A 27,022-nucleotide genomic window follows, 5' to 3' on the forward strand; every position below is an offset into this window, starting at 1 on the left:
CCCTGTCAAGGAGGCACAGTGGGCCATTGAACTCCCCACTATGCGGTCATATACCTAAACTACTAAATCATTGTCAATATACAGTAGACATTTTAAATAAATTAGTGATCCGGACAAATACAGGATATTTTTATGTGCCTGTAGAAAGCAGGAACAAGACTTTCAGAAAAAATGAACTCCCAGTCCAATGATTCAGTGGTGAATTATGAGACCAGGAGTTTGGTGTTTTCCCATATATTCCAGCCCTAGTAGTCATAATATTTCAATCAGTTTCAAACCAACCAACCAACCAACCAACCAACCAACCAACCAACCAACCAACCAACCAACCAACCAACCAACCAACCAACCAACCAACCAACCAACCAACCAACCAATTCCCTATTAAGAGTAGCAATCAGCTGAGAATATATGTTCATGTCATATGAGGGAAGGACATTCATCCTGAACCTCTTTTGCAAGCTACGTACATTCTGTTTAAAGGTTAAAGGTTAAAGGTTAAAGGTTAAAGGTTCCCCTTGACAATTTTTGTCCAGTCGTGTTCAACTCTAGGGGGTGGTGCTCATCCCCATTTCCAAGCCATAGAGCCAGCATTTGTCCGAAGACAATCTTCCATGGTCACATGGCCAGTGTGACTTAGACACGGAACGCTGTTACCTTCCCACTGAGGTGGTCCCTATTTATCTACTTGCATTTGTATGCTTTCAAACCGCTAGGTTGGCAGGAGCTGGGACATCCCACATTCTGTTTAACTAAAGCCTAATTGAATGTCATGGCAGCAAGAATTAAAATAGATCTTAGCAGGCTACCGCTGAAATTCTTCATAAACATAGGATCATTTATAAATTTACAAGCTCCGGATCATTTACTTTAAAGCATTTGCTATACAGAAATTGGAAGGATGAAGGGAACTTACACCACTAATAAGAAAAAAATAAGTCTACCCTTTACCCCTCCTAAGGGACGTGGTGGCGCTGTGGGCTAAACCGCAGAAGCCTGTGCTGCAGGGTCAGAAGACCAAGCAGTCGTAAGATCGAATCCATGTGACGGAGTGAGCGTTCGTCACTTTCCCCAGCTCCTGCCAACCTAGCGGTTCGAAAGCATGCAAATGCAAGTAGATAAATAGGGACCACCTCGGTGGGAAGGTAACAGCGTTCCGTGTCTAAGTCACACTGGCCATGTAACCACGGAAGATTGTCTTTGGACAAAACACTGGCTCTATGGCTTCGAAACGGGGAGGAGCACCACCCCCTAGAGTCGAACACGACTGGACAAAAATTGTCAAGGGGAACCTTTACCTTTACCTTTTACCCCTCCTATTCATATTCTTTACCTTCTTGTTGGAAAAAAGAGCTATGAATTCTATTAGGATTATGAAAAGTTCTGAACAATCCAAGAAAGAAAACCTGCTGAGATAAATGCATGACCTTAAGGAATAGAACTGAGGAAACCAGAGGTAGTTTGGCTGTTAGTTTGTTTGCAAGGCTGTCATTGATTGATTGTCCTTCTGTATATCTTTTGGCAAAAATCAATGTTTCACTTTAAGTAAGGCAGCCTTCGGAGAAAAGAGAATACATGTGTTGAATATTTTGCTACTTCATATCTCTGCTTAATGTGCAGTGCCAGCGATGGCAATTCAACATTGGCTCCTGGTCCAAAGGGCGAAGTAGCTTTCAAATGGGAAATCTGACCATCATTTCAAAGGAGTCTTTAATTTGTGGTAGGGCATGTGAAGGGCTTCTACATTTCCTGCATGAGGCTGAAGGTTTGTGTAAAAGTTTCAGCTTAACATTTTTTCCACAGTTTGGAAAAAAATCATTTTCAAACTACATATTCCAAGCAAGGTCCAGTGTGGTGTAGTGGTTAGAGTCTTTGACTAGGACTTAAGAGGTCTGGGTTCAAATCCCTGCTCTGCCATGCAGCTCACTGGATGACCTTGGGTCAGCCAGATCATCTAAGCAAGAACTACCTCGCAGGGTTGTTCTGAGAACTGTAACCTTTTAAAATATCCACGTTGGCAGCTTTGTGGTGGGAACTACACTGAGGATACCACTGAGAAAACAAGAATAAATACAGTCTGGGTCTTCAATTATCTTTAGTGAACTGTCCCAAAATATTTTGGTGTTTGACATAGAGCAACAAATGAAAACTATTCTTCCTCTCCCACCCCTGTGAAGGTGCATAGTACTTACCTAACGTTATTTTGTTTAATTTGGCATGTCAGACAAAAAGTCTCACTCAGTCTCTGGGTGATAGTTTGTTATGTGCCATCAAGTCAGAACTGACTTATACTGACTCTGCACTGGATTCCAGGATGGAATAAGACTGCACCCTAAGACTGTGCCTTAACTCTAGAAATTGGATTCAGTTCCACCACTGAATTGTATCTAAAGGTCTAATAAGAGCCTGGCGTACTCAGCCTAGGATTCTTGTCTAAGTTCAGTCATTAATCATTTTTATAGAGGAGGCAGAGAGATAATACACAGATGACATGCTGTCAGTATCCATTGCAAAATTATTGCTACCCATAGACTTAAAGGGTCAAAAATAATATCTGCAATGAAGTATTTTTATAATTATAGCTGCAGCCATGTTACTGTGCAGCAAAGCAATTCAACACTGTAAAAAGCCATTTTAAAAATGGGGGCAGCCCAAACAAAAAAACTATAACTTTGAAACTGGACTTTGGATCAGCATCCTGTGGTACAGATGTAGAAGATAGACTGCTGTCTTCCTCTATTCCAAATTTGGGGAAGTTGGGCAAGGGTTTTTTTAAAAAGTAAAACTGTTTTAACCATCACCACCATTTCAAAAACAAGCAAATGTAAACATACCCAGATTTAAAATGACTCATTCAAAGAGAAAGACCAGTCTTGCTTATCTTGAAAGAGAATGGTTGGGCTCACCTGCTTTTTAAAAAAAGGAAAAGAAAAGAAAAAAAAAACAGAAAGAATCCAGGTTGTAGGGATTGAAATACTGATCATCAAAAAAAGGCCTTTCAAAAGGGAAAATTAGCTACTTTTTATATGACCAGGCTTACCAGCAAGAGCATTACAAAACAGATGCATTGTTGCAGCTTTGTTGGCCAGGAAAGGAGGTGTTTGGAGGGCAATGAAAGGTCACAAAACAAAGTACCAGGTGTTGTTTTTCTGAAGAACCAAAAAAAGAGGCATGCTTTAATGAAAAATGGAGAGACAGTCTTCTAGAAAGGGATATTTTGCCACGTTTTTCCAGGAAATCAGCATACAATTTATAAAGGCATATTCAAAGTATTTCTGTATCACAAAAGCACAGAGCAGTTGCGTTTGTCCCAGTTCTGAGCATTTCAGTAATATTCTCATGATTTCTGAGACCAGGCTCCTGACACAAGTTTTCAAATGGAAATCAGCTCTAGACTTGGGGCAATCTGACTTGCAGGAGGACAACTTTTTAACTCCTGGCCAAACAGGAATTGTTGCTGAGAAAGGGGTTCCGTGTCTGGTTTTAAAAAATATTTAAAAGTATAATAAAAAAAGAATGGAGAACAACTATTAAGAAGTTCACTCGTATAAGTTTTTGCTTTGTGACTGAGGATGGTCTTACTCTATCTTAGCAGAGAGTTTGTGTCTATATCCTGTCATAGACTCTCATGGCACAGTAGTTAATCTGTTCATGACCTGAGTTTGATCGTGATGAACTCAGGTAGCTGACTTAAGGCTCACTTAGTCTTCTATCCTCCTAAGCTTGGTAAATTGAGTATTCAGTTCATTGGGGTGGGGGTGAGGCAATGTACTGGTTGAATAATTAAATTATAAACCAACCAGAATGTGCTTTAAGCACTATGGGGCATTCTATAAGAAGAACATTTTGCTTTGTATATCCAAGTCTCTCCTTCAACACTATATTTCAAAGAGTTAGGTTGTTCCCCCATCTTTCTTTTACATAGTATGGATGATTTTGTCAACCCCCTGGCTTATTCGAGGATAGATTAACTAATCTGCTCTAGGTTTTCCCTACCCGGAACCCACAACTTTGAGCACAATGGGAATTTTTAAAAAAACATTAAAAGCTATGAATCCCTATTTTGAAAATACAAGGAGCCTTTGCAATCCAAAGCATATCTATCCAATGTAGATAAAACAAATTCAAACATCCATGTTCTGGGTTTATAATGGAGTCATCAGCTTCACACTGAAGGGAGACAAAAATGGGCTAAAAGGAGGCCTTCTTTGCAGCTTCCTCCCAATTATATTTTTAGACAACATGCTAAAGTACTCTGCTTTAATACTCAGCTGTTCTCCCAAGCTTTTTGGAGCATCATCATACTTCACAGCAAAATAACAAGAACTGAGCAAGCAGGGGGAGAGCTATCACAAATCCAGGTTGAATTGGATGGTTTATTCCCAAGACTGAGACTTAGTGAACTAGGAACTAATATGTATTTGCTGCTGCTGCCAGGAACACCAGCCAAGGCTCATGTAGCCTCAGGTCTTGTTGTGTGTGTAGGGTTGCTTTTAGGGAGACATTTTGCTCCTGAGGAGGGCCCTGTTCACAAGGAGACCTTCCTTAGAGCCTAGCACTCTAAATGCCTCAAGTCTAGCTCAAGTCTCTCTCTCACAATGCTCTTGCAGATTGGCCATTCTTCCTCTGGAGTTGTGGCTTGCTAGACCCTGGAGGATCCAGTCTATAGAGTTCAGAGTTTTCATCTGAAGACTCAACCTCATTCCTTCTTGAGGACTCCTTTTAGTGATGACATGACAGTGGAAGAAAGGCAGAAACTAGGGAAGAAGTAGTGGTGGAAAGAACGAAGAAATTGCAATAGTCCAAATGGACACCAGGTGGCATTTCTAAAACCCAAGGAAGGCCTGTAAAATGGGTGATATGGCCATCCTAATTATGCCTGATTTCACCATACCGTGCATTTTTAACCCTTCTTCAGACATTAATAACTTCAAACAAACATGAAATATTTTTAAATCCAGCTGGAGATTACAGGATTATGAGGACTACTAAATATAAAATAACAAGCAGTTTTTAAATGAAAATTAAGTTTTATTTAAGAAAAAAATAAAAATAAATAAATTCAGTGAACAGGTAAAAACAAAAAATATAAACGATGTTTCAAACTGTCAGTTTATTCAGCCTGCAATCATAATGTGTGGCTTTACAATTTGATAATTTTCAATATCTTCTGTTCCAGGCAGATAGACAGACAGATGCTTGCCTTAATACAAGTGCAAAACAGACCAAATTTCTATTCACAATCTCTTCTCAAAACAGACCATTCTCATTCTCAATTCTGCTCCGACTAACTCTCAAAATCTTAACTTATAGATTACTAAATCTAACACAGCTCTACCTGATTCTCCTTCACACACACACTTTTATACAAAATATAATCCCTCCAGCCAAGAGCTATATGGATCAATCAGCTTACAGCTTCATTCATACACATTATTTCACACTTGCCAACTATATTAACTGTCATTCTTGGCATACGTACATCCACATACCGTTGTCAATCAACCCTAATCGCTTACCACGTATGCCACTGCAACCTATACACAAAGCACATATACAGTACAAAATTGCCATTGCCCCCATAAACATATTCATTTTATTTACACAGACCTTTGGCTATAAATAGCTGTCCAACAATAATGTTTTAGCTAGAGATGTTAGTTTCCTTTTCTAAGGAAAAATATGACCTGCCTAACATTAGTATCTGTGGCGGACCGCCCACATGTCACTCCTGTCAGTCACTTTAGAACTCTAGTGCAGGAGCCTATGACAAGACAGAAGGCGCGGAGTCAACAGAAATGGGTGAGACAGAGAGCCAGTTAGGGAGAAGATTGAGAAATGTTTAGACAAGATATTGGAAAGTTGGTGTGTTAGAGAATATAAAAGAGTTAGAAGTAATAAGAAATACATAGACAGTCAGAATATATTGAGACCTTGATTAAATGGAAGGAATACAAGCAAGCTTACATGTAATCAAATCCACAATTATTGAAGGAATAATAAAAGAACATCCATGATCTTTCTTCTGTGATTTTCCTACCTAACCATAAATAGCCCTTGTTATATTTCGCAGCAATAGTCTGAGATTCATCATTGGTACAGTGAGGGTAAGACCCTCTGGTGGCAGCGAAAAAGAGTGAAAAGAACAAGTTGTGTCCAAAGGTGAACCTGTGAGTGGGAAAAAAAACAGGGGACACTGGGGGTGCGCAACAGTATCTTAATTAAATAGTTTTAAACTCTTCTCATTTTAAGTGTATGTATGTATGTATGTATGTATGTATGTATGTATGTATGTATGTATGTATGTATGTATGTATGTATGTATGTATGTATGTATGTATGTATGTATGTATGTATGTAAATTTTTATCCTGCCCAACCAGTATAACGAGTTGGATTCTATCTTAGTACTCAACCTTCCATTCTTCCAAGGTCCATAAACTGAGTACCCAGTTCATTGAGGTGGGGGCAATGTGTAGTCTGCATAATTAAATTGTAAAATAACCAGAGAGTGTGTTAAACACTATGGGGTGGTATACTTGCTTCCCTTTATCTGCGAATGAATAAGGAAGTTCAAGAAGGCAGGCTATTTTTAAAACATGAATGTGTCTTATTTGCCCATTCACAACCAAAACATGCCTCCATGATTAGGGTGGGATGTTTGTTGCTAATAATTTGTCCTTGCTAATAATTCTTTTAAAAAATCACAGCAGAGTCCTGCCTCTAATACAAAATTGAATCTATTGAAAACTTGGCTACTGTTCTTTGAGTACAGCAAAACATTAGAAGGTTCAGCAAAATCTAAAGTATTCAGCAACTATATCTTCATGTAATATATCTGAAAAATATAGAAATGACTATCTCCTGGCATTAAAGAATAATAAAAATGCAATTCTGATGCATAAATTGTGGAAACAAGTGGGCATATTTTGTCGTGCGCCAAATTGGCTTCGTTAATTTCAACAGATGTAGCAAGAATGCACTATGGTTATGGTGTGATATATTCCGTAATGGAAAAAGAGAGTGTTACTTCTTAAATGTGCAAATCTCTAGGTGTAGATTGTGAATCACATCTCATTAAGATGATGCTCTTTTATGTGACATGGAATCAGCTCTGGGATCCTTTGTAGCAGACTAAGCCAGTGTACATTTCATAATGGATAGGGCACATTCTAGAAAGCAACTGGAGCTTTTGGAAAAGATGGGAAGCTATCATGAAAAAAAAATGCTCGTTTTCCAAATAGAGAGAATTAAGAGGAAAATGACATCGTTGGACTCTTCCATACTCAATTTACAAGTTCATCTTTCCAAGAAATTGGATTCCCAGGTGACGGAAAATGTATTAATCACCTTGGAGACTGTCTTGGAGGATTTACATAGAGATTTGAAACCTTTTAGATTAAAAAGTACATGAGAGATTAACAAGGTTACATGAATCACAGAGTTAGCGGGGGGGGGGGGGAAGAGAGCCATCTGTTTACCAGAACTCCAGTCCAGCTAAAGACTGATAGAGGGAGGGAGGATTCTCAGAGAGGAATAATAAGCCAGTGGCTCATTGGATATGGAAGAATTTATCACTAGAGATTTGTTCACTTTAAAGGTAGGCTTTAAAAGGAAACCTGCAAGCCTTGGAAAAGTTGCCAGTTTCATAAACCCTGATATCCTGGCATAGAAAACAGCATTCTGAAAACTCTCCATTTTGTGGGTTTCAAAAGATTTCACTTCCAGTGCAAGACTGTGATGCAAGATGGTTTGTTCCCCTTGTCTTAGTTTCTGCAATTTGTACAAGATATATGTATTTGTGAAGGCTTTCACGGCCAGGATCTAATGGTTGTTGTGGGTTTTTCGGGCTCTTTGGCCATGTTCTGAAGGTTGTTCTTTCTAACGTTTCGCCAGTCTCTGTGGCCAGTATCTTCAGAGGACAGCACTCTGTGCTCTGGTGTAGTCGGCTTGGGAATGGAGTATTTATGGCTGTGAGATGGGCTTTTGTCTTTTTATGTAGATGGGCGATTAGTGTGTCTTGTTGTAGGTGTATTGTTGTGATAAGAAGGAGAGATTATCTGTCACTGTGGTTGATGGGTGTCATTAGCTGGTCTTTTGTGTGTAGTAATCCCCGGTCCTTGTGGCTGGGTAGAGTTCATTGACCTTTTGCACACTGTATTTTTGAGAGCTAGGAGCCAAGTTTTGTTGAGTTTCAAACTTTCCTCTTTTTTGTTGGAGTTTTGTTGAAGTTCTGCCAGAAAAGCCTTCGTGAATACATTGAATGCCTCTACAGGGAGGAAACAGTCAGACAGACCCGGAGACTGGAAACACTCTGAAGCAAAAAAGCACACCTACCATGTTCCTTAACATTTCTACTATGCTGCAGAGACACAAAAAACATACCAGCCTTCCTCAGGACAAAAAGGACCATCATTTCCCCACAGGCCAGCTGCATCTACAACCGCCTGGAAGATGCCCTTCTACGGGAAAGAATCTACACAACCCACAAAAAAAGACTCCACAGACAAAGAACTACTAGGCCTACACATCACTATCAGCCAAAAAAATGAGAAGTCAAGTTTGGGACAAGATTGATACCCTCTCTTACAAAAAGATGGAAAAATAAATGATGAACCACACAGCCAGACAAAAACAGTTCCGATTTGCACAGTCTACCAGTGTTTTGATTATGCCTCTTTTTTGTCATGGGTGGTGGTTGGAGTTTTTCTGTAGGTGGGTTTTCTGTAGACCTTGTGTCCCAATACGAGTTCAATTTTGCGTAGGACCATGACATCTAAGAAAGGGTGTTGGCCCTCTATTTCTTTTTCCATGGTGAATTGTATATTTGGGTGGATGCTGTTGAGATGGTTTAGAAATTCTTCCAGTTTTTCTTCACCGTGGTTCCAAACTGTGAAGGTGTCATCCACATATTGGAACCAGACTGTGGGTGCGAAGGGTGCCAAAGCCAAGGCATAATGTAGAGAGGAGCACTTGGGGTTAATGTAGTCCAAAGAAATGGACCAGTTTTCTCTAAGTACTTCCTGGGACTATGAATCTCAAGATTCATGCTGGTGGAGTCAGGAGAACTAAAGTGGTGTGAAACTGATAGAACAGTGCATGGCAGGCACACCTGATGTCTTTAGGCTTTGTGGAATAAAACAACAGCTGCAGCCACTACTTCCCCTAATTTTTTGGCAAGAAATAGTGGTGCTACTGCCTTTTAGTGTGCTTATTCCCAACTTTGATTGGTATCATATTTTGAGGGCTCAGATGTAGGTTGAGACATTTATCTCTTTATTGCACATGCACATAAATACACACACTTGTGCAGCCACACTGAATGGCTGTGAGATTTAAGGACTAAAAAGACAATTCTCAACTTTGAGGACATTCTGTGTGCCTTTACATAAAAATTAGCTCCACTGAAATTAATCAACTTATTTGTTGTTAACAAATCCCTTCTGTGCAAGTTTAGAGACAAAGGGTCCTCGGGTCCATATTTAAAAACAAAGTGATTCATTTTCAGATGAATGGTACTCTGTCCTGAGGAAGGGTTTGTAAATGCTGATTATGATAAATTCCACCAATTCCACTCTGAATCAGAAAAACATTTCAGACAGATGCTTTTCTGGTGGTCCTGCCAAGCTACCACTAGAGGAAACATTCTAACTTATCCCTTTGAGCTGTCATAAGACATGATGAGAACAGTGCTTCGGCCACACAAATGGGAAGGTTTAATCGTACAACAATTAATGTATGGAACTCTCTCCAGCATGAGCCTGAATATTTATGTGTAGTAACCTGCATCAGCTTGGCTGCTGTGATCATAGCTGGAACACGGCTCTGCTGAAAGGTCCATGTCACTCCTGGCAGTAAAACATAGAGGGAGATGCTGAATAATAACAGCATGTCATTTCATCTTCCCACTTCTCTTTAAAATTCCTTGCGTATCACATACATTTTCTGCCCAGATATTTGAAATATATCATACCAGTATGAGTAAAGAAATACCTGCTGACACATTTTGTCTTCAGTGCCATTTTTTAAAAGCATTTGAAAATGTCTATATCATTTCTTACAACTTATGTAGGGCCATTATGCACCATGGGCTACATTGACTATGATTCCCCCCCCCCACCTTTGTTCAAGTCAAAAGAAAGACTTCCTGAGAAACATTCTACCACTAAATAGTGATAATGGTCTATGTTTTTCACTACCGATCACTGTCACTGTTTCTACTATCAGTCACTGTTTTATTATTGTGCTGATATTTTTTCACTAAATGGTCATATGGGCTATCCTAATAAATTGGGATTGGAGTTGGGTCAAATTCATGTTGGAAGAGTCAATGACACTGTCCATCCACCAATTCCTCTGTCATCCCCTTCTCTTCTTGCCTTCACACTTTCTCAAGGTCCAACTCTTCATGCAATTTACCCATATAAAATTCCCATTCCTGGCTTGACATACCTGCACCAGGCATTTACCTCACCTAATCCCAGGACTTTATGCAACACAGGGCACCAAGGTCCAGTTCCAATTGCAACATAGCATAGCCAGAAATAGCAACTTGGTGCCCATCGTTCCACAGCTGGAGGTGCCCCAGTTATGCTGCTTCTTCTGCCAGTGCCACTTCTGAGGTTGGGTGGGCCAGTGATTCAGCGTTCAGCAAGGCACCCATGTCATTGTTGTGGCACCAGGTGGAGTGATGGCTAGCACTCTTCCCCTGCATTCTTTACTTAAGGCAAGGCAGACCCTTTCAACCATCCATACGTCCTGCAGCAGTAGTGGCCAGCTTCACCAAGGATGCAAATGATTGCAGGGGCTCCTCAGAGTCTTCCACCCAATCTGGTCTCCAAGATCATCAAGGGTTATAAGGCTTCCCCCTTCTTTCTGTTCCTGGCTCCAGCTCCATCCTGGCTTCAGGTGTGGCTTATCCATCTTTGGGCTCCCGTGTGGGTCCCAGTTTTGTTGTCTGTGCCCTTTAGCTGCCCTGTTACAAAAGTCTACCAAGTGGTGCAAGTCAGATGACATGCTGGTGTGTCTCCCTTACACAAACCTTGCTGAGAATAAAGCAAGGCACTGACAGCCGCATTTGAGTTCATAGGATGAAAGGGTTGAGGGATTGACTACAGTATGTTACAAGTTCCCTTCCCTGTGCAGAGGTAACATAAGTACAAAGAAAAGACATAAAACTATGAGAGAGGAAGGATTTAAAATGCATCCTTCTGTAAAATATGCACAAACATACTTCGGCCAAGGGAAAAAAATGTGTGCAAATAAGTGTCCACTGGGAAAATGCTCCCAAAAATATCCAACTATTTCTGTGCCAGAAAAGAAAAATAGTGGATCCAAATCCAGAAGTAGGACAGTGTGAGATGGTTCTCACTCCAGTTTATTTTTTAAATATGTTAAAAGAAGAAGTCTATTATGTTTCTAATATATATTATAATGTCCTGTTGTATACCGATGCACTTCAGTAATGTTTTCTGCTATTTATAAATAGTAGGCTGAAAAGATATATTTTTAAAATAGCTGTACTTTCATCTAAAATGAATACAAATATATAATAAAATTCCTGGGGTAGATAGAAAACCTTAGAGACTCCTTTCAACATTCTAAGGGAAAAAAATCCTTACAACTATAGCCTCCCTTTCGTGACAGAAAGATTAAATTATGCCATTTTGCTTTTATATTGCTACTTACGCACAGTCGGTAATTGTTCATTCATGCATTTGGCGGGAAATTATCTTTCTCCTGCTTGTTTCAGTTCCAGCAGTTGTTTTAAACATTCTGTGCTCTGGATTAAAGGGGAAAAGGTGCTTGTTATTTCACACTGTGCTGTATGTATGTAACAATAACACATAATTGTGTTATTGTTACATATATACGATCGCTCCCAAATGCCCTATCAGGAGCAGAGCTCGGCCAGGACCCTGGTATAATCAGGATCTACGAGCAATGAAGCAAATAAGGAGATGGCTGGAGTGCGTTTGGAGAAGGAAACCGACAGGTCATAATAAGATAGCTGTCAGGATCGCAACTAACAGTTACCTAGCCAAGGTAAAGGCTGCTAGAAGATCATACATCGCTGACCGGATAAGCGAAGCTTCCAACCAGCAGGCGGAACTTTTCCATATAGTTCGCGATCTATCCGGAATTGGTCTGGGTGAAGGGCCTCCCGCTAGCATTTCACCTGACCAATTTGCAGCATTTTTTAAATACAAAGTGGAGGCCATCCGTTGTGACCTTTCTCCTTTTTTAAATACAATGGATCAAGCAGAGATGTCCAGCACTCCGCCTTGCCTGGTAAATCTTGACTCCTTTCAGCCTGTGTCACCGGATCTGGTGAACAAGGCGCTTGATCGCTGTTGGGCCACCACCTCTTTTCTCGACCCTTGCCCGGCCTGGCTAATCAAAGCAGCCAGGCCCGTAACAACCGAATGGGCTACTGCAATAATTAATGGGTCTCTTCAGGAGGGCAAGGTACCCCTTGCCCTCAAGGAGACACTCATTAGGCCCATTAGGAAGAAACCAAATTTGGTGACGGATGACATTGGCAATTATAGGCCCGTCACCAATGTTTCTTTCCTTAGCAAAGTGGTTGAGAGGGTGGTGGCAGATCAGCTCCAGGTGCTCTTGGACGAAACCAATGCCATGGACCCATTCCAGTCGGGCTTCAGGCTGCACTATGGTACAGAGACGGCACTGGTCACACTGATGGATGACCTGCTGAGGGAGGCCGATGGGGGCAATATGTCCTTGTTGGTCCTCCTTGACATCTCGGCGGCCTTTGATACCGTCAACCACGGTATCCTCCTGGAGAGGCTCTCTGAGTTGGGAATTGGTGGCCTGGCACTTGCCTGGCTCTGTTCCTTCTTGGAGGACTGACCCCAGAGAGTTCAGCTTGGGGAGAGTGTCTCGGCCCCGTGGAGCCTCAGCTGTGGGGTTCCACAGGGGTCGATCATCTCTCCAATGCTGTTTAACATCTATATGAGGCCGCTAGATGGGGTCATCAGGGGTGTGGGCATCATGTCACCAGTATGCTGATGACACACAGCTCTAAATCTCCTTTTCATCTACCTCAGTGGATGCCGTCCTGTCCCTTCAGCGCTGCCTGGAGACTGTATTGGAATGGATGCAGACGAATGGGTTGAGGCTGAACCCGGACAAGGCGAAAGTCTTGAGGGTGGGTGATCCTTCCATCAGCGGTTTGGGTGACTCCCTCTCCTTTGGAGAGATGACCCTTGCCGCAAAGAGTGAGGTCTGCAGCTTGGGGGTACATCTGGACCCGGTGCTTACCATGGAAACCCAGGTGTCATCTGTGGTGCACTCCACCTATTTCCATCTATGGCGGACTGCCCAGCTGCGACCCTATCTTGATGGGGGGGCCCTCACTACTCTAGTCCACTGGTTCTTAACCTTGGGTTACTCAAGAGTTTTGGACTGCAACTCCCAGAAGCCTTCACCACCTGCTGTGCTGACTGGGGTTTCTGGGAGTTGCAGCACAAAAGCATCTGAGTAATAAAGGTTAAGAACCACTGCTCTAGTCCATGCGCTCGTAATCTCGAGATTGGACCATTGTAACGCACTCTATGTGGGGCTACCTTTGAGGCTGACGAGGAAACTTCAGATGGTCCAGAATGTGGCAGCTAGGCTTCTTAGTGGGGTGAGAAAACACCAACATATCTCCCCCACTCTGGCTGCTTTGCACTGGTTGCCCGTCCATTTCCGCATTGACTTCAAGGTGTTAATGATTACATATAAAGCCCCAAATGATTTGGGACCTCAATATTTGGCAGATTGTCTTCTCCCACCCAGATCTACCCGAATCACCCGACATAGCCAGCAGGGACAGCTGAGGGGTCTGACGCTGAGGGAGGCCCGGAAGGAAAAAACAAGAAATCGGGCCTTCTCGGTGGTGACCCCTCGGCTGTGGAACACCCTCCCTACCGAAATTCAGCTGGCACCCTCGCTGGGCATTTTCAAAAGCCAACTGAAAACTTGGCTATTCAAGCAGGCCTTCCCTTCAGTCAGTTAAGTCATTCTTATTTCTCATCTTTTGATTTTTGCCATCTTGGGACTGTTTGCCTTAAATTAATTGTTAAAATTGTAAATCTACGATATTATATTTTGTATTGTTTTGTTTGTATCTATGTAAAACTGTATATTTTAAATTGTTTTTATCCTGTATGTTGTGAGCCACCTAGAGTAGACTATGTCTAGATAGGTGGCATATAAATAAATAAATAAATAAATAAATAAATAAATAAATAAATAAATAAATAAATAAATAAATAAATAAATAAATAAATAAATAAATAAATAAATAAATGGGCTGTCAATTCATTAAGGTTGAGGTCTTATAACCACTTATAGCCATGTGGGGTCATGAAGAGTTGGACATGACTTATCAACTAAACAGTAACAACTTATAGCCACTTACCAGGGAGTTAGACCCATTTAATTAAGTTGGGCTCACATCTGAAGAGACATGTATCAGATTGTTTGGTTAAGGATTTTGGTTGATTCACCGTGTCGCCAAACTACATTTGTTTCTATTTTAATTTTGGCAGTATCTGAACAAAGATACCTTGTCATACACAGTTTAATTGACAAAACCAACATGGCACTGTATTTTGAAAAGAGCAGGTGTGCCCTTAGTTTGCAGGTTATTACTCAAGACATATGGCCTTATTTGACCATGAAGTTGCAGACAATTAGAAGGCTCAGACAACAGACTGTTTGCTGAGAAAGGGGCTTTTTAACAGTTATGGTTTCTTTAGTTTTCCTTCATGATGCATGTTAAATTGTATTTTAAACTGTCTTTCATCAAGCAGAACTGAATCCCGTGTCCATCCCAAACAGAGTTAGATCCATTGAAATGATAGGACTTTTTTAGTCACAAGTAGGGATGCAAAATAATTTCACTAGGTTTGGCAGTTTTGATTGAAGTAACCTCCTTTTGACACTGGTTAGTATTAAAAACAACTCACAAATCTTTTCTCCTAATGTGTGTCACTACTAAAATGACAACCACACCCAAATTCCTGCACTAAGTTTGGAATTGCCATTTGACCTGTGAATAGGTACATCTCTTCAATTGCCCTCTTGATCAAACCAAAAAAACAGTCAGTGTTCCCTTTTACACTGCTCTTCAAGCACAGCCGCAGCTATGAAGTAGCTAAGAAATCAGGTCTAGGTCCTGCAAGGTAGTAATTCCTTGAGTGCGGGGCTGTTATTGGAAATTCCTTGTTCCTAGTACCTGGACAACAACTCCCAAGGCCAATGTGAAAAGTCAAGACAGGGCCCAAGCCATTCAGGGCTCTTCTAGATTCAGTGAGCATTCTTCCCTTTCCTTCGGCATAAGTCCTGCAAGAGTACAAGCTATAATCTATTGCTTCATATAGTTGTGAACAGTCTGACCTCCAACAACAAATTAACAGAAGCTAATGGAGTTCCCAAGACGACTCCTTCCAAACAATGCTGGTGGAAAGCATCAGCAGAAAGCAATCCAACACCCAACAGTGCAGAAGTAGACATGGTCTAGAGCACTGGTTCTTAACCTTGGGTTACTCAGGAGTTTTGGACTGCAACTCCCAGAAGCCTTCACCACCAGCTGTCCTGACTGGGGTTTCTGGGAGTTGCAGTTCAAAAGCATCCGAGTAACAAAGGTTAAGAACCACTGGTCTAGAGCAGTGGTTCTTAACCTTTGTTACTCTGGTGTTTTTGAATTGCAACTCCCAGAAACCCCAGCCAGCAGAGCTGATGGTGAAGGCTTCTGGGAGTTGCAGTCCAAAAACATCTGAGTAACAAAGGTTAAGAACCAGTGGTCTAGAGGGGCGGGATAAAAATCCAATAAATAAATAAATTAAATAAATAAATAAATAAATAGAAGGCCTATTGTAGCAAGCAGCTTCTGTGTCTGCACTGTTCTCCACATAGTAATATGCACCAGAACGTCGAACTCTAAATTGCACCTTTCCAAATCTGTTCCCATCATAGCCTGTGGCCATGCTGCCTGGGGATTCTGGAAGTCATTCTATAAACTAGCTTTGTTTCTGAAACAAATGCACACATACCAGAATGTGAGATGGGACATCTTTTCATCAGAAGGAAGAAGGTAGCATAGTTTTTCCACTGTACTCCACAAGCCTGGGTTCCCAGGTATCTACCATCATATCCAAGCCACCAAGTTAAGATCTCAGAAATATCTGTTGACCCAAGTCTAAATGCAGCCTGTTCTCTAATTTTCAATGGCATGAAATATACTCTTTGTTATTAGGGATTCCATTAGGAAAATAGTTATTTCCACCTGTGTACTCAGGTGGGAATTGCTGTCTTCCAATTAAAATCTCTGGTAATGGAAAAGTTACCCTTTGGATCCACTGCAAAATCTTTTCATTTCTCTTTAATGGGTAGAGATATCTGACCCAATGTTTGACAACTGAGATATGTTTTGTGCCAAACAGTTTTATGGTGGATTTTTTGGGAAGGTTTTGGTCTTTTTTTTTAGAAAACAAGAAAACATGCCTGAGTCTGGGAATTCAAACAGACTTTAATATCTCACATTGCTCTTCCTATCCACCTGCTATGTGGTTTGTTCTGCCATATAATCAGCTAAAAAAACAGCTTATGACAAGTACAAATAATAATACATTTATAAGCACATGTTCACTGTTTGGTTTTGTGATTTGCCAGTTCTGGGCTTCATCCTCTTACAGCTGGATGGTGGGATAAATTTTGTTATTATGCATAAACAGTTCATAACTACGGCAGTGGGTAGCTCCCTGAAAATGGCAGGTATGGGGAAAACATATGGGACTCACTGTCAAGTCAGACTTAAGTTGCCCCAGTGATTCAACTTGGCTTGTGGTATTTTTTTTCAGTGTTTCAGATTAGACTTATGATTCTGAAGTCACCCACCCCTCCCTTTTTTTCTGGGGGAAAAAAACCTTATTTTTAATAGGGACTCCGACTTGGGGTTTAGGACTTGGTACTTGGTACCAAAGACTATGCCGACAAAGGTCCACATAGTCAATGCTATGGTTTTTCCAGCAGTGATGTATGGAAGTGAGAGCTGGACCATAAAGAAGGCTGACCACCAAAGAATTGATGATTTTGAATTGTGTTGCTGGAGGAGACTCTTGAGAATCCCCTGGACTGCAAGGAGAACAAACCTATCTGTTCTGAAGGAAATCAACCCTGAGTGCTCACTGGAAGGACAGATCCCAAAGCTGAGGCTCCAATATTTTGGACATCTCATGAGAAGAGAAGACTCCCTTGAAAAGCCCCTGATGTTGGGAAAGTGTGAAGGCAAGAGGAGAAGGGGACGACAGAGGACGAGATGGTTGGACAGTGTCACCGAAGCTACCAACATAAATTTGACCCAACTCCGGGAGGCAGTGGAAGACAGGAGGGCCTGGCATGCTCTGGTCCATGGGGTCATGAAGAGTCGGACATGACTTAACGACTAAACAACAACAGCCAAAGACTCAGACTTTGGACTTGTTATCAAACACTTGCTGTCATCTCTGGAAAATGGGAGTGTGTGCCCCTCTTTCTTCATGAATTCTACCTGGAACTTTAAATCTAACATAACACAGATCAGTTTGTGTATGACTTTCTGTGTAGTATCAGTTTTTGTTTTCTTAATATTGAAATGTTGTAGCAGTAACTAAATATTTTTACTAGCAAATACACTGAGATGCTGATTTGCATCAGAACAAACATTTCATCCAAATATATTTGGGAAATTATTGTTAAAAACAGATTGATTTAATATAGAATCTTAGGGGAATACATGTTATAAGCATTAAACATTATTCCATGTAAGAAACTCATATGTATTAGAATATTGCAGTCTCCTAGATTCATGATTTCTTGCAGAATTAACATGAAATTAGGCTTATGAACGTTGTCACCTGAAGAGGTATAAACATGGTCCCCAAGTTTTAGCTACTCGCTGTGTGATATATTCTATTTTGAGTAGGTTGGCCTCATTTCTGGAGGGAGAGATTGGGGATTTCTATGGGTTCAAGAAATGCAAGATGCATACATGAAACCCAAATCTAGCCAAAACACAGATTAAAATGCTAAGTCTGTTCCTAAAATTAATAAATGATCTGTATTACTACAACCAGCCATTGTTTTATTAGCTATAAAATGTGTGGGACTTTAGAAGGTTGTAGGAACAGCTAAAATCAATGTGAAATGCAGACCAATGAAAGGGAGAAAAACTTTAAAACATAATTTCAGACTTTTGCCTCAAAGACATACCTGTTCAACCATCCTTAATCAGTGAAATTCAATTGTATAAACAGAAGGATACATTACATTTTACGAAAATGAGGTAAATATTAGCTAAATGTTGTCTGTTAATATATTATGGTCAAGCCTGATATACTGAACTGTAAGACAAATTGCTACAAATGAAGTGTCTTACAAACATGATTCTGGAATGTGTTTATTGGATGTGATGTTAGAAAAAAAAGAGTTTTGAACGGTGCACTGGATATGTTGATATGTTCAGCAGAAGCTTAGCAGGATATTGGCTATAGATGTGCATTAGAAGCATCAGAAGGGGGCTTATTTTGTTAAACACACAATAATGAGCCAAGCCATTTCTGCTTGGTGTGCATGCTTTAATTCTCAAAGTAAAAGGACAATGTCTTTATGCAGAGACACTTTGTGAAAAATATAGGGACCCTGATGAGAAAACAAACAGAACTCCTTTTCTTCCTCTCACTTGGACCTGATGAGTTTCATGTGGCTTCTAAATTTTCTTGTCTGTTCAGACAGCCTAAATCAGAAAAAAGAATTTTACCAAATATTTTATTTTATTTATATGACAGATTTGCCTTAGAATTGGGACCCAAAGCAGCTTACAATGCTGTTAACCGAAGAGGAAATTAATGTATAATAAAATTACAAATATTTAAATTAAATTAAATTCATCATGCTATTAGAATATTATTAAAACACAAACACTTTAAAATTGCTTCATTAGAATACTAATATTTGTCTGCCTTTATATAAGGAAGATCAGCGCATGGATAAAAAAAACTTATCATTTGAGGTTCTTCATTGCTGAAAGCCTGTCCAAATAAAAAGGTCTTTGCCTGCTGCTGGAAGCTACCTGCCCTAGGGAAAGAGTTACAGAGCATGACAGTGCGCATATGGAAGGCCCTCTCTTCATCAAACAGGCCTCTGGAGGTGGTAGGACTGTGAGGAGTACATCTCCAGCAGATCTCAAAACCTACGAAGATTTTTATGGGAAACGAGAGAACCTGAACCAAAGCCGTATAAGACATTTTAAAGCCCAGTCAGCACTTCGAATTGTGTCTGGAAATCAATCTGTAACCAGAGACAGTCATGTGTTGCTCACAACAAACCCCAGTCAGCAGTCTGGCTACAGTGTTTTGGACCAACTGAAGTTTCTTAACACTGTTTATTTGTGGAAATAGATTTTTGGCCACTGCTGAGAATCGATCACCCAGGCTCAGAGATGAATCCAGGAGTACATTCAAGCTACGGACCCATGTTTTCAGGAGGATTGCAACCCTATCCAGCACAAGTTGAATCTCTATTCCCTTACATGCTTTCTGGCTGATCAGAAGCACCTGCTCAGTCTCCATTAAGCTTCAACTTGCTCACCTTCTTTCAGTCCATTGCTCTGGACACTGGGTTATAATGAAATCATCTTCCCTGGATTTAGATGGAAAGGAGAGGTAGTGTTGGATGTCATCACCATATTGGTGGCACCAAATGACAAAACTCTAGATAGACCGCCAATGGCTTCATACACAGAGGAACAAGACAGAGCCCTGAGGACACCATAAACAAATGATTAAGTCTTGAGCTTGGGTCCCCTAATACAATCTTTAGAAATCAGTCCTCCAGACAGGACAAGAACCATTCTAAGTGCAGCCGCCAAGTCCCATCCCCAAAAGGCAGGCAAACAGCAGAATATTATAGTTGATCATATTGAAAGCCACTGAGAAGTCCAACAGAACTAATAGGGACATACTTCCCTGCCGAGCTCCTAGTTTTGGTCATCCACCAAGATGGCCAATAATGTTCCCATCCCAAATCCTAGCCTGAAGCTAGAGTGAAATAGATCTAGATAATATGTTCCATAAAAGGATTTCTGGAGTTGAGAATTTTCAGCACACTCAAGCACCTTGCCCAAAAATGGAATACTGGACACCAGCCAGTAGTTATCCACCATAGTGATGTTCAAGGAAGGTTTTTTTCAGGAATGGTTTTTCAATTGCCTCTTTGAGTCTGTGACTACACTATAAAATATAGCAGGATTTGCTGTGGTTGTAGTACAGTCAATTTGAAGTACTTTCCTCCTGATCACGTGACATAAATGCTAACAAAAATAAGTCCAGTCCTTTTTGCTCCTCACTTGGCCTTTTCCGCTCTGCTACTGGGGGTTTCTCCTTTTTTCAAGCTGAAACTATTCAAATGTACTTTTTCCTGTGTGATCACTTGATTCGTTCTTGTAAAAAGGTGTTTCAGTGACATAGTCATTTGAAGCATGATGTTCAGGACCATGGGAACACCTACCCCAGCATTATTTTTCCCAATCATCCTGCAGTTGTTTACATAATAAAATAATTATGAATGAAACAGAAATAACCCAGATGAAAGAAAAGATGTTCCTTTGTGTGTGGCATTTCTGTACACATTAAGTGCTTTGGGACACTGCTACCTTTTCCAGAATGCCATCCAACCCTTTCAAAACCAAGCAGCTTTACAGTGAGCTATAAAATAATCAGCAAAGGCAGGATAAGAGGAAGGAAAGAAAGGAGAAGGGAACATAAGCTGAAATGTGAATTGCATCACATCAAGTATGAATTAATACACAGCCCCCTGTGTAATGACTGACTGCAAATTCAGCTGTGAAACAGGCTGTGAATCAAATCACAGCAAATTCCAACATAGTGCAAATCAGAGCAATTAAGCTTTCCAGTATAGATTGGTATGCTTCCTTTTTGAAGAGAGGTATTCACCATTCCCTTTACTCACCCAGCCACACATACCCTGGCTCTTTTACGAGACAGGATCAGCAAGAGTCCCAGTTGCAACTGGTAACCCTCACCTCTCCAAGGAACCTGTCCAGAACCTCAGGCTACACAAAAAGAAACCTATCAATTATTACCAGGAAATCAGGAGCCAAACTTACATCTGTCTCAGTGACAGCATCCCAGTCAGAAAGGATTCAAGCAAATTTATCTGCAAAATGCTGTGCACTTTGTTCACAACAGGCTGTTGAGTAGTCTACATTTTCCTCCTGTGGGCTGATGCATAATAGGCCCTTGATCACTCAAAATAGTTCTGCTAAGCAACTCTGAACAGACACAATGCTGGTACAGAAATATGATTTCTGTGCTGTCACTATTACTACAGAACAGGCTTTTCAATGAGCCCTAGCCTGTCTTCAATCAGATTTGCTCTCAGCTTTCACCATTTTCATTCTATTCTCTTCTCCAATAGTTTCATCACCACCATCTCCTTGGTAAACTAAAGGACCAGTTTGGCTCCACTTCCATGGGAGGAAAAGATTAGCTGCAATGTATGCCTACTGCCATGGCCATTTCCTCATTCCAGGGTCAATAAGACTTCAACAGAATTGCTTGGCAAGACAGCAGATTTGCCTCACAAGAAAATTCCCCAGGAGCCATCAGGAAACCATTGGGTTCCATAGCCTCCTGGAGCAGACTATCTTAATTGAACCTCCACCTTAGCAGAGGCTATGAGTTGCAGTGAGTCTAAACTCTAGCGAGGAATGACCTGTCCATGACAACAGGACTACAGAGGGTCCCTCTACATCCAGATCACCATTGTCTTGTCCAGGTCAGGGTGTGTCTTCCAGCATCAACAGGACAGATCCAATACTATATGGGACAGACTTCTGGTTGTCATGGAAGACATGAAGTCCTGATCAGATAAGATGGTCTTAGTGTGAATATTTAGGTCTCCTTATCTCAAGAATATTTAGGTCCCCTTATGTCAATACTCCAACATCATCAAAGTCAACTCAGCTAGATCAGGAAAAAAGACTGTTGAGCAGTGGGGTAGGTACAACACCAGCAGAATCGCTAATTTATCCCAGACATCTACCTTCAGATACACACACTCAAACCAAGCCTGCTGCAGCACAGAGAGTCAGGTTGGGAGAGAGTAACCCCACCAGCTTCATCTAGCTAAATCTCTGTAATACAAACCAGCTTGGCATACTCATGCTGTTGATCTTCTGTTCACCAATCTAGCACTTAGTAGCAGGAGTTTTAACTATGGATGTCTGCTAGCCAGGCTGTTCGAAATGGGGGACAATCTGGTAGCAATCAACTCTTAACAGCACATCCCACTTTTGTATAACTGATGCTGCTGCCCTCTTCCATGTTTCCATCTGCACAGAGTGGTTTTAATGGCAACACTGTGGTTCAATTCACCACCACCCCCTGCCTCTTCTTGTGCCACATTCCTCCCCAGGCAGACAACAGTCTGAAACTCTGGTCAATTGGCTCTGTGTGTGTGTGTGTGTGTGTGTGTGTGTGTGTGTGTGTGTGTGTGTGTGTGTGTGTGTGTGTGTGTGTGTGTGTGTGTGTGTGTGTGTGTGTGTGTGTGTGTGTGTGTGTGTGTGTGTGTGTGTGTGTGTGTGTGTGTGTGTGTGTGTGTGTGTGTGTGTGTGTGTGTGTAGTTAAAAAAGTTAATAGGTAGATTGGGTGGATATGAATTCAGATAGTGGGGATTATCTTGTACCCCCTGTGGTAATTACTGTGTCTGAAGTAAAAAAAACTATAAAAATAATAATAGGAAGGAAAATAGGGGATTGGATTATAATTACATGCATATTGGTGCAAGTGCCCAATATCCCTTAATAGGGCACTGAAGAAGTTAATAAGAACGGCAAGCAGCCTGCCAAGCACAAGATGCCACCTCGAGTTCAGCCTGCTCTTTCTTCATCTGGTGAGAAGGAATGGCCTGATTATAGTTCTCTATTGGCAAAATTGAGTGAATTTGAGAGTAAAAGGGCCACCACCAGGCAGGCCAGCAATGTTGTTATTCCTAGAAGGTTGCGTAGGGAATCGAAAGCATGCAGGATGGCCGAACTAAGGCAAATAGGTGATATAATGTTGTCCCGTATTCCTCTTTTGGAAAAGGAATGCTCTACAGCTCCGGGGCTGACTTTGACTGTTCCAGCAGATGGGTCCCCTCAGTCTGTCCCTATAGAGGAAGAAGCTGGCACAGTGATGGTGCCTATTGTGGAACCAACTTCATAAGTGCATGACCAAATGGAGGGTGAGCAAGCTCACCAAGGAGTGTATGTCCTGGCCAGCAGACAGATGGGTTTCAACAGTGCCACCCCTAGTACCAGCCAGCAGGTGGCTGAACTGCCTCAAGCCACATCGGCATCACCGGCTTTGATGGCTCCAGGTGAGTCTGCACCTGCACAACATACAAGGGACCTGGCCTTGGGGTGAGGTGAACCCATCAGTTTTCTCCCCACCTCCTGCTAGTTTAGTACCTAATTTCCCCAGCATTAGCCTTCCCAACCTGGTTGGGCCCATACTAGCCACCTAGAGTGGTCTTAATTGACTAGATAGGCAGGATATAAATAAAATACATAAAATAAAATAAGAAATACTGGATTTGAAGCCCTGGACCAGGCCATACCCACTGTGGTCTTCTGCTATTCAAATACCTGGCTTTGTGGAGGGTTTGCAGCAGTTTAGCTATCCATCAATCCCAAATATGGGGTATAATTCCATCCCACCAAGTGCGCTTCCCTGTGGTGACCAGTCTTTACCCTTAGGTGACCACCTACTACCTGCCACCATAGAAAAGATTTGACAGGGCAAATACGTCAATGTATTCGAGCTTTTGAACAGAGAAATTGAAGAAAAGAAGGGTACTAAGGAAGATGGAAATGGAAAGGTTTAGGAGAAAGAAGCCTGAAAGATGTTGGGTGAATTGGTTGCCTGGATTTTTTATTTATACTGGCACCATTCTGAAGGCATATCCAGCCAAGGCCTTCTCACTTATTCAGTATATTTATATCATTTATAGGGCATATGTAGATTTCCCAGGACATGCCTGGCTGCTTTAGGATGAGGGGTTTCATATGAGAGCTGCAATAAACCCTCAGATGCACTGGAACGTGCATCATCATGGGCTCTGGCTGCAGCTCATTACCCTGTCTTGTCCCACTTTGGGTGATCAATTTGACAGTGGGCACTTGATCCAAAAATCCAGCAATTCTAATGTTTCCCGCACCTTGGCAGACCAGGTTGGGAATTTAACACAAAAGACTTTTACAACAGGAAACCTTGTAGGTTTAGGCAACAGTGTTCCATATGTGTGTGCGCGCGGGTGCAATATCCTGCTTTAGATAACGTTTTAGCCAGGGAGGAAACACGGAAGGGGGTGGACCAAAGAGGCCAGCAGCTGGTGCAGCTGTACCAGCAAAAGGTCCCCAGCCCAATTAAGTTGCCAGTATTGTCCGAGTGGTTGCTGGTATACCCAGATAGATGAGCAGCCCGTTATCTGTAGACAGTTTCAAGGTCAGTTTTAGAATCCCCATAAAAGGTGCTCACCAGACCACTTTAGCAAGCAGGAAGATGTGGTGAGGCAATAGATTGAGAAGGAAGTGGCAAAAGAAAGGGTGGCTGGACCTTTCCAGCAGCCCACTGTCCCTAACCACCATGTTTTCCTTCTCAGGGTTGTCCTAAAAAAGGCACTGGGAGAATTTTGTCTCATCCATCATTTATCATACCCAGCAGGGGAGTCATTAAACAACAAAATTCCCCAAGAACTATGTTCAGTCTGTTACACGGCCTTCAATGCCGCCATAAGGATGATTAGATCCTGTGGCCAAGGGGCTGAATGAATAGATCCTGTGGTCAAGGGGCTGAACTAGGAATAGCAGACATTAAGTCAGCTTTTTGCTTGCTCCCAGTTTATCCTGATGATTTTGATTTATTAGGATTTCAATTCAAAGGTTTCTTTTACATGGATAGGGCAATGCCAATGGGATGCTCAATTTCCTGTGCTGCTTTTGAACATTTCAGCACATTTTTAGAATGGGCCCTTAAGTGTAGGACAGGGCTTTCCCACATTGTTCATTATTTGGACAATTTTTTATTTTATGGGAAGCCGGGCTCTGAACAATGAGAGCCTTTTGAATTGTCATGGGGGAGCTGGGTGTACCATTGGCAGAAGAAAAGATGGAAGGCCCAGCTATAGCAATTACCTTTTTAGGGATTGAATTGGATACAGTGCAGCAATCCAGTAGGCTGACAGATAGTATATTATCAGATCTTAGGATTCGAATCCGGAACTTTTGCAACATCACAAAGTTACACTGAAGGAGCTTCAGGAGGTGGTTGGCCACCTCAGTTTCGCATGCAAGGTCATTGCTCCAGGCAGGGCCTTTTTGAGATGGCTTTGCGAAGCCATGAGTGGTTTAACAAAGCTGCATCACAGACGACAAATGTCTGCAGGCATGCGGGATAACCTGCGAACCTGGTTATGTTTTCTTGATGGGTTCAATGGCATTTCCTTCTGGAGAGATGAGTCACACTTTGGTGCTGAGTTTCAAGTTCATTCCGATGCCATGGGTTCATTGGGGTATGGAATTTACTTTAGATGGTGTGCTGGTCAGTAGCCAAATGAGTGGAGTGACTCCAAAGTCATCCGTGACCTCAAATTTTTGGAATTTTTTCCCAATCCTTGTGGCCTTATGGCTTTGGGCAGATGTTTGGGCCAATTCAGCAGTCACCTTTTGGTATGACAATATCTGTAGTCCAAGTAGTAAATACCTTCATGTCCAGATCACTGAGAGTTATATCACTGGTGAGAGCCTTTACGCTGAGAAGTTTGGAATATAATATTGTGTTCCAGGCTTGCCATGTCCCTGGTGTTAAAAATAAGCTGGCTGACACCCTGTGCCATCAACAGATTGATCAGTTCAGGTTGTTGGCCCCAGAAGCTCAAGCGTATTCAGAGACATTACCTCGAGAGGTATAGAGCATCGGAGGAGTGAAGCCAACAGGGCAATCAGTTTAGCAATTGCTCCCAGTACCAGATGCAACTATGCAGCTGCATGTGAGGAATTCTTTGCTTTTTGCAGTGGAGAAGGCATGGGTAGACCATGGCCTATAACAGTTGAGCATTTGCAACAGTACAGAGTTTATCTCCATCAAAAAGGTTTGGCTCCCTGGACAATTCAGGGGAAGATATCTGTCCTCTCCTTTTATGCCAAGGCACATGGTTGCCCCAACCCTGCCAGTGATTTCAGGATTAGAAAAATGATAGAGGGGTGGAGTAAGGAAAGGGGTAGGCTAGATGATAAGTTCACTCTTATGTCCCCCAAATTTTTGGTTCAGCTAAGTAGAGCTTGGGACAAAGTTTTTACTGATCAGGATGAGGTCAAGCTATTTAGGGCAGCTATCCTGTGTGCATTTTGGGGGGCTTTTTGGGTTAGTGAAAACATCCCAGGTGGATGAATCAAAGACGGATGGATGACTTATTGGTCTCCAAAGACAGAGTCTTGTTCCATCTACTTTTTCAGGCAGCTTCCACCCGGCTGCGAGTGGTCCTATTTGGCCACAGCTATATTCATTAGGCTATGAACCATGCTGTACGGACTGTCTGGGGTTGTAATTTGGGTTTGGGGGCTCGCACATCATTAGACTGGAAGGGGCTTGAGCTTTTAGAATGAGCCCTTCTAATGATGTGCCCCAGACATATTTGTGGTTCACTTAGGTGGGAATGACTTAACAATGAGGACTGGCAAGTCACTAATATCGCAAATAATCCAAGATTTGCAGTCACTGAAGAATAGGTTTCCTGCAATGAAACTTATTTGGTCAAATATCATACCACATTTGGTATGGAGGGCTGACTGTGTTGACTGCTTGAGGCGTGGTGTTAACCGTGATGTTAGCCATACCATGAGGGCAGATCTTGGATCGGCGATTTGGTATCCCGACATACTGGGACGCTGACAGGAGCTTTATAGAAGTGAT

At 41.7% G+C, this 27,022-nt stretch overlaps 1 long non-coding RNA gene across 3 annotated transcripts in view; it reads right to left on the reverse strand.

Moving 5' to 3' along the window:
* Positions 1-27,022, reverse strand: part of LOC140705435 (uncharacterized) — a 186,299-nt gene that overhangs the window by 63,752 nt on the left and 95,525 nt on the right. The window contains exons 3-4 of one of the 3 annotated variants that reach the window (XR_012084818.2): positions 19,579-19,688; positions 18,464-18,783 (exon numbers count right to left, since the gene is read on the reverse strand). The exons of 1 other annotated variant lie outside the window; for it this stretch is intronic. This is a non-coding gene — a long non-coding RNA (uncharacterized LOC140705435). Of the gene's footprint in view, positions 1-18,463; positions 18,784-19,578; positions 19,689-27,022 lie in introns of those variants that run through there. One more of the 3 variants, XR_013543525.1, reaches the window with a different exon arrangement.

Source organism: Pogona vitticeps, chromosome 3, assembly GCF_051106095.1.
Source record: "Pogona vitticeps strain Pit_001003342236 chromosome 3, PviZW2.1, whole genome shotgun sequence".
Taxonomy (NCBI): Eukaryota; Metazoa; Chordata; class Lepidosauria; order Squamata; family Agamidae; genus Pogona; species Pogona vitticeps.